Here is an 8,675-nt window from a genome sequence, read left to right as displayed (position 1 = left end):
AGGCTCAGCCTTCACACCACTAAAGGGATATCAATAGACCACTAACTTACTACCCTGAGACAAGGCTCAGCCCCCACACCACTAAAGGGATATCAATAGACCACTAACTTACTACCCCTGAGACAAGGCTCAGCCCCCACCACTAAAGGGATATCAATAGACCACTAACTTACTACCCTGAGACAAGGCTCAGCCCCACACCACTAAAGGGATATCAATAGACCACTAACTTACTACCCTGAGACAAGGCTCAGCCCCACACCACTAAAGGGATATCAATAGACCACTAACTTACTACCCTGAGACAAGGCTCAGCCCCCACACCACTAAAGGGATATCAATAGACCACTAACTTACTACCCTGAGACAAGGCTCAGCCCCCACACCACTAAAGGGATATCAATAGACCACTAACTTACTACCCTGAGACAAGGCTCAGCCTTCACACCACTAAAGGGATATCAATAGACCACTAACTTACTACCCTGAGACAAGGCTCAGCCCCCACACCACTAAAGGGATATCAATAGACCACTAACTTACTACCCTGAGACAAGGCTCAGCCCCCACACCACTAAAGGGATATCAATAGACCACTAACTTACTACCCTGAGACAAGGCTCAGCCCCCACACCACTAAAGGGATATCAATAGACCACTAACTTACTACCCTGAGACAAGGCTCAGCCTTCACACCACTAAAGGGATATCAATAGACCACTAACTTACTACCCTGAGACAAGGCTCAGCCCCCACACCACTAAAGGGATATCAATAGACCACTAACTTACTACCCTGAGACAAGGCTCAGCCCCCACACCACTAAAGGGATATCAATAGACCACTAACTTACTACCCTGAGACAAGGCTCAGCCCCCACACCACTAAAGGGATATCAATAGACCACTAACTTACTACCCTGAGACAAGGCTCAGCCTTCACACCACTAAAGGGATATCAATAGACCACTAACTTACTACCCTGAGACAAAGCTCAGCCCCCACACCACTAAAGGGATATCAATAGACCACTAACTTACTACCCTGAGACAAGGCTCAGCCTTCACACCACTAAAGGGATATCAATAGACCACTAACTTACTACCCTGAGACAAGGCTCAGCCCCACACCACTAAAGGGATATCAATAGACCACTAACTTACTACCCTGAGACAAGGCTCAGCCCCCACACCACTAAAGGGATATCAATAGACCACTAACTTACTACCCTGAGACAAGGCTCAGCCTTCACACCACTAAAGGGATATCAATAGACCACTAACTTACTACCCTGAGACAAGGCTCAGCCCCCACACCACTAAAGGGATATCAATAGACCACTAACTTACTACCCTGAGACAAGGCTCAGCCCCCACACCACTAAAGGGATATCAATAGACCACTAACTTACTACCCTGAGACAAGGCTCAGCCCCACACCACGAAAGGGATATCAATAGACCACTAACTTACTACCCTGAGACAAGGCTCAGCCCCACATCACTAAAGGGATATCAATAGACCACTAACTTACTACCCTGAGACAAGGCTCAGCCCCACACCACTAAAGGGATATCAATAGACCACTAACTTACTACCCTGAGACAAGGCTCAGCCCCACACCACTAAAGGGATATCAATAGACCACTAACTTACTACCCTGAGACAAGGCTCAGCCCCCACACCACTAAAGGGATATCAATAGACCACTAACTTAGTACCCTGAGACAAGGCTCAGCCTTCACACCACTAAAGGGATATCAATAGACCACTAACTTACTACCCTGAGACAAGGCTCAGCCCCCACACCACTAAAGGGATATCAATAGACCACTAACTTACTACCCTGAGACAAGGCTCAGCCCCCACACCACTAAAGGGATATCAATAGACCACTAACTTACTACCCTGAGACAAGGCTCAGCCTTCACACCACTAAAGGGATATCAATAGACCACTAACTTACTACCCTGAGACAAGGCTCAGCCCCCACACCACTAAAGGGATATCAATAGACCACTAACTTACTACCCCGAGACAAGGCTCAGCCCCCACACCACTAAAGGGATATCAATAGACCACTAACTTACTACCCTGAGACAAGGCTCAGCCTTCACACCACTAAAGGGATATCAATAGACCACTAACTTACTACCCTGAGACAAGGCTCAGCCCCCACACCACTAAAGGGATATCAATAGACCACTAACTTACTACCCTGAGACAAGGCTCAGCCCCCACACCACTAAAGGGATATCAATAGACCACTAACTTACTACCCTGAGACAAGGCTCAGCCCCCACACCACGAAAGGGATATCAATAGACCACTAACTTACTACCCTGAGACAAGGCTCAGCCCCCACATCACTAAAGGGATATCAATAGACCACTAACTTACTACCCTGAGACAAGGCTCAGCCCCCACACCACTAAAGGGATATCAATAGACCACTAACTTACTACCCTGAGACAAGGCTCAGCCCCCACACCACTAAAGGGATATCAATAGACCACTAACTTACTACCCTGAGACAAGGCTCAGCCCCCACACCACTAAAGGGATATCAATAGACCACTAACTTACTACCCTGAGACAAGGCTCAGGGTAGTGAATAGTGAAAATAAGGAAAAACCCTTGAATGAGTAGGAGGAGTGTCTAAACTTTTGACCGGTAGTGGATGTACGACTATATTCTTGTTAATGATAGTCAGGGGAGTTCGCTAATCTGAGACCAGGCTACAGTAACAGAAAACCATAACAAAGGTATTTTCTGTGGATGACATTAGATTGCGCTTAGATTTTATCAACAGCTTTTCAAAAACGTGATCTATTTACGTGTTTATATATTTTAACAATTCCAAAGACAGAAACCTAATAAGATTAATTCACCACTTTGCAAGATTTTTCTTGACTCATAAAAACAAAATTGTTCTAAAGCTATGCTTGGGATATGGATAGAATGTGACAAATTCCGTCAGAGTAAATATGGTTTAATAAATGAATTAGCTTCATAAATAATGGCTGTAATGACATTTTAGGGGACAATAAGCCTGAGCGTTGTCAGGAAATAGTTGAGTTTCATGCCTCAGCAGTTCCTCAAAATGAATAGGCTTGGGAAGATAGCTGGGGCCTGCAACCAGCCTATTTCCTAGAATTATCTACTTGTTGTCAATTTGCACAGTGGAATTACACATGCAAATTGAACTGCCTGCACAAACACCACTTGGAGATGATAGAAACAAATTAACAAAGGCTATAGAAGGAGGATTTATTTCACTGGCTAACCCAGGTCAAGCAATACATGTATTTGACGATTGTGTGTACCCAATTTTGGTGTAATTATATCAGCAAATTATTCTTTGTCATCATATTATTTTGCCCCAACCTTCTCCTTACACATATAATTAGCTTCCTCTGTATCCTTGCGGAAAACAAATCTTCTTGCTACCCTGTCGGGTAACACTGCATAATCTGATTTGGACTTCATATTTTCCCCTCCCTTGTAGTCTTTTTTTAGATGCAACCCAAAGTGGCTGACTGCTATGGATGGAGGGTCAATGGTTCGCTGATAAAGTATAACTGACTGGCTAACAGCACACACATCCATATAGTTAAAATATATATAATCGCCTGTTAACGTCATCCCTCATCTTCGGCAGGAAATGAAGAATCCCTGGACCTCCACGTTTGCTATTAGATATCTAATTTACTTTGTACACACAGTGCTAATCTGCACTAATGAATTCTGCCACCCCAAGCTAGATCGAGATGACTTAAAATTATTACCACTTCCACAGATATGCCTTTCCTCATTTGAGGCTCAATTTGGCGAGCTCGCAAAAACAGTCTGTCACACTAAGATACTAATAATTAGGGGTTTAAGATGATTAGTTTATCTCTCTGCACTTACAGTACTGCTGCCTCTTATCCACCATGGCCAAAACTTAATAAGAGGCTCCAAGTTTTAAACAGCCAACTCCAAATTACCAAGAAATTACAGAAATAATGGGCTGGAGCACATGCCAAGGAGAGAGAGAGAGAGCTCAGAGAGACAATAATTCAACTGTGAAATAGAACACAAAGTCTGGTAATCAATCAAAAAAAATATGCAAGCTTCTAATGCCAAAATACTGTTAAATACGTATTCACCCTGACATTGTGGGTCACTCATTTACCTTCAAAGTTCACCCTGCTTTTTCCCCATCAAGTTGTCACATAAGTAATTAAATTGGGAATAATTCTGAGTGATAGCAGCTAATGGTAGCATATTCCAGGGGATAAGATAGAGATTTCGCATTTTGGGGAATGACATATTAATATACAAGTCTAGCATAAGCCCCCCCGTCACCCAGGTTTAATATGCATATTACATTTCTCATTAAAGTAGAGAACATTTCCAACAAAGGGCGCAGAGAGGTCAAGAAGAGTACTGGGTCATTCACGTCTGTTTTGATTGAGAGTCACCTTTAAGGAAGATCTGGGTCATTAGTTGTGACTTTCACCCCCGTGCATATTTTGGACGTCGGTTAAATAATCATATTTGCTGTCTTCCAATCAGTATAGTCCAGAGAGAACATGCACACATGTACCGTTGTCGGTCACATCCTGCCATACAGAAATCAATAGGAATATAGCCAGTATATACCCGTATGGACATAATTCATGTAGATTATTGGTTTGGCAATCAAATGCAACTAAAAAAGACTGATTTACTGAATGAGCAATTTAAGGGGAGAGGTTCCTTTGCCAATGCCAAGGGCTATACAAGATTTGCATGCTAATTATTCTAATGATAATGTAATGCCCTCGGCTATTTGAATAAATGGTGAACCATTGGTCACAAAATAGAATGCTTATCTTCCTGAGAACACGGCATAAATAACATTGACAGATATTTTTCATCATTGACTTGCCACTTCTCTACAATTACTAACATTAGTTTTGCCTGAATTTCTAGATCGGGAAAGCCAAATAGTTATTAGGGATAGTTTGAAACGGACTTCTCAGAATCAACTCAAAATCATGTTTACGACCACATATAACAATAACTGTAGTGACCCTGTGTTTATAAACGTGGATATGGACTTTGTCACTTCAGCATGCTTTTGTGGCACCGTCGATTCCACACAGGGCAACGGGCCAGAAGGTTGAGGATTCGCTGACCACCATTGACAAGCTAACTCTCTCTGCCTGTTTCATTACACTACGGCAGCAGATAATGATCAGCTAGGTAGAAATCAGATTTTCATATTTATATTTATTAATTTATCAAATATATGCAACACATTTTTGATCAACAGGTTTATGTGACAATATAACACACAATCAATAAGCAAGGCATACAGACTTTGGGCGTTTCAACATCATGGTTTGGGTTTGATACACCACAATCAAATAGACTATGTCAATCTCAACAAACAGAAAATAGGCCCACTCCGCTGGGCACAGATGCCAGTTCAATGTCTGGTTTGAATTTACATTTGGAGGAGTTGTCAGCTAATGTGAAATCAACAACAACAAAAAAATCACCATATCATTGGATTTAGGTTTAAAGTTGGATGAAAAAAAAATACAAAATGCCCTTATGTTGATGACTTTTTGCAAATTCAATCACTTTTCCACGTTGATTCCACATCATAACATATTTCTTGGGTTGAAATGACGTTGAAACAACATTGATTCAACCGGATTTTGCCCAGTGGGACATCCCTCCCTACCTTGTAGGCCTACTCAGTATCGAAGGCTTGGCAATCTCCAAATATCATTACACTTTTTGTTTTTTTGTAATAGATGTCTTTTCCCATTCATTTAATGGCCTCTGCACAGTTTATATTTTGGATGAACGTGCTCAGGTAGCCTACATGAGACTTTTGAAGCAACAAAATCTACTCAAACAATGTGACTGATTCTGTGAGTGCCACACATAAACACAACCAGTCACGAGGAATAGAAGAAGGCACACCATGTCATTTATAAGGAAATTTGGTTAATATTTGGTTGATCAATGAGATTTCAACCTTTATTCACCCACTCAAAAAGACAGCCAGAAGTTTGTTGAATTCCTAATGTGTAATCACTAAAAGCACAACCAAACTACAATGGAAAAACAATGTCTGATTATTGGTTTACTTGTCATCTAAATGTGTTAACATTGCGCTTTCAATCATTTAAAAGCACAACAAAGTTCAAATGGGAATGCAATGTCAGATATTTAGTATTTATACAACAGCTTAATGTGTTATCACGGTGCTTCATCTACACTAAACTAAAATGTAAACGCAACATGTAAAGTTTCATGAGCTGAAATAAAAGTTCGCAGGCATTTTCAATACGCACAAAAAGCTTATTTCTCTCAAATGTTGTGTACAAATGTGTTAACATCCCTGTTAGTGAGCATTTCTGTCTGTAATAAAGCCCTTTTGTGGGGAACAACTCATTCTGATTGGCTGGGCCTGGCTCCCCAGTGGGTGGGCCTATGCCATCCCAGGCCCACCCATGGCTGCGCCCATAGATTACGGCCTAATGAATTTATTTCAATTGGCTGATTTCCTCATATGAACTCTAACTCAGCACATTCTTTGAAATTGTTGCATGTTGCGTTTATATTTTTGTTCAGTATAATAGCACAACCAAAAGACCTGGATTGAAGTTGTGATTACATTGAAAGTACATAGTGCAAGTGATCAATGCTGTTCGAGATTCTGTGCAGATTATAATAGCAATTGTGAAGATCTTCACACTGCCCTACCAAGCAACAGAGCAGTAACTGCTCATAGAGTGAAACTGAAAAATGTGGTTATCTGTTGTTGTCAGAGTTGTGTGTGTGTATAGGTGGCAGGGAAGTCAGGCACAGGAGAATCAAACTGTGTAATAGAGTTATTTAATAACGATAAACGAAACATATTCCAAACACTAAATGTAAACAAATAACAAAGTCGCGCACCAATACAAAAACCACCACAACACTGAATAACAAGCAATCTCTGACAAAGACATGAGGGGAATAGAGGGTTAAATACACAACAGGTAATGAATGGGATTGAAACCAGGTGTGTAGGAGGAAGACAAGACAAAACCAATGGAAAATGAAAAATGGATCAATGATGGCTAGAAGACCGGTGACGTCGACCGCCGAGCACCGCCCGAACAAGGAGAGGCTTCGACTTCCGAAGTCGTGACAGTCGTATTACTATGAGGTTATTTTTTATTCATATTGACCCTGACCTCTGACCTTTGACCCTAGACGGCAGTTTCTGCCTTCTTCCTTGTAACACCCACTGGAATGTTTCCATGATGATTTTATTTGAATACAATCTTGTGTTAGTAGTATATCTATTGGCATGTGGCTGCCAGTGTCATATAGTTTGATACTTGTATCAGCAAAGAACAATAAATAATACCAAGGTTTACCGTAGACACTGCAGCCCAAAGCTCAGTGAAACCAAGGTAAAAGGCAGTAACTGACATATGTGATAGCAGTTATTGTCTTTTTCCTTGCATTCACTTTAACTTTTTTCAGTTACTGCAAATATGATCCCCAATTTTCTCCATAATACAACACAATTGAGGTAGGATATGTGTCCACATAACAAAGCATGTATTTAATGTATAAAAAATGCGAATAACATATTTTTGACCAAATATGCAGTTACTGCTCTTTTGCTTGATAGGGCAGCACAGACCTGCGACCTGCATGCTGTCTTGAACATGCACACTTTCTATGCTTACTTAACAATGGTCCTATGTGGCTCAGTTGGTAGAGCATGGTGCTTCCAATGCTAGGGTTATGAGTTTGTTTCCCACGGGGGACCAGTATGAAAATGTATGCACCCTATATCCCCCCCAAGCAGACACCACGATGGCCCTGAAAGAACTTCATTGGATTCTATGTAAACTGGAAACCACATATCCTGAGGCTGCCTTTATTGTAGTTGGGGATTTTAACAAGGCTAATTTGAAAACAAGGCTCACAAAATGTTATCAGCATATCGAATGCGCGACCCGGGCTGGCAAAATTCTGGATCATTGCTTCTCTAACTTACGCGACGCATACAAAGCCCTCGCTCTCCCTCCTTTCGGCAAATGACCACGACTCCATTTTGTTGCTCCCAGCCTATAGACAGAAACTAAAACATGAAACGCCCGTGCTCAAGTCTGTTCAATGTTGGTCCGACCAATCTGATTCCACGCTTCAAGATTGCTTCGATCACGTGGACTGGGATATGTTCCGGATAGCATCGGACAACAACATTGATGTATACGCTAATTTGGTGAGCGAGTTTATTAGCAAGTGCATCGGTGATGTTGTACGCAATTCAATGGCTCAGACACGAGACGTATGTGGCAGGGTCTACAGACAGTCACGGATTACAAAAAGAAAACCAGCCCCATTGCAGACACCGATGTCTTGCTCCCAGACAAACTAAACAACTTTCTCACTTCCGTCATCATGAAGTACTTTGAGAGACTTGTCAAGGATCATATCACCTCCACCCTACCTGACACCCTAGACCCCCTCCAATTTGCTTACCGCCCCGATAGGTCCACAGACGACGCAATCGCAATCACACTGCACACTGCCCTAACCCATCTGGACATGAGGAATACATATGTAAGAATGCTGTTCATCGATTACAGCTCAGCATTTAACACCATAGTACCCTACAAACTCGTCA

The sequence above is a fragment of the Oncorhynchus nerka genome, linkage group LG28 (genome assembly GCF_034236695.1).
Source record: "Oncorhynchus nerka isolate Pitt River linkage group LG28, Oner_Uvic_2.0, whole genome shotgun sequence".
In the NCBI taxonomy this organism is placed as follows: Eukaryota; Metazoa; Chordata; class Actinopteri; order Salmoniformes; family Salmonidae; genus Oncorhynchus; species Oncorhynchus nerka.
The sequence above is the reverse complement of the archived record's forward strand: the minus strand, read 5'-3'. Positions refer to the sequence as shown.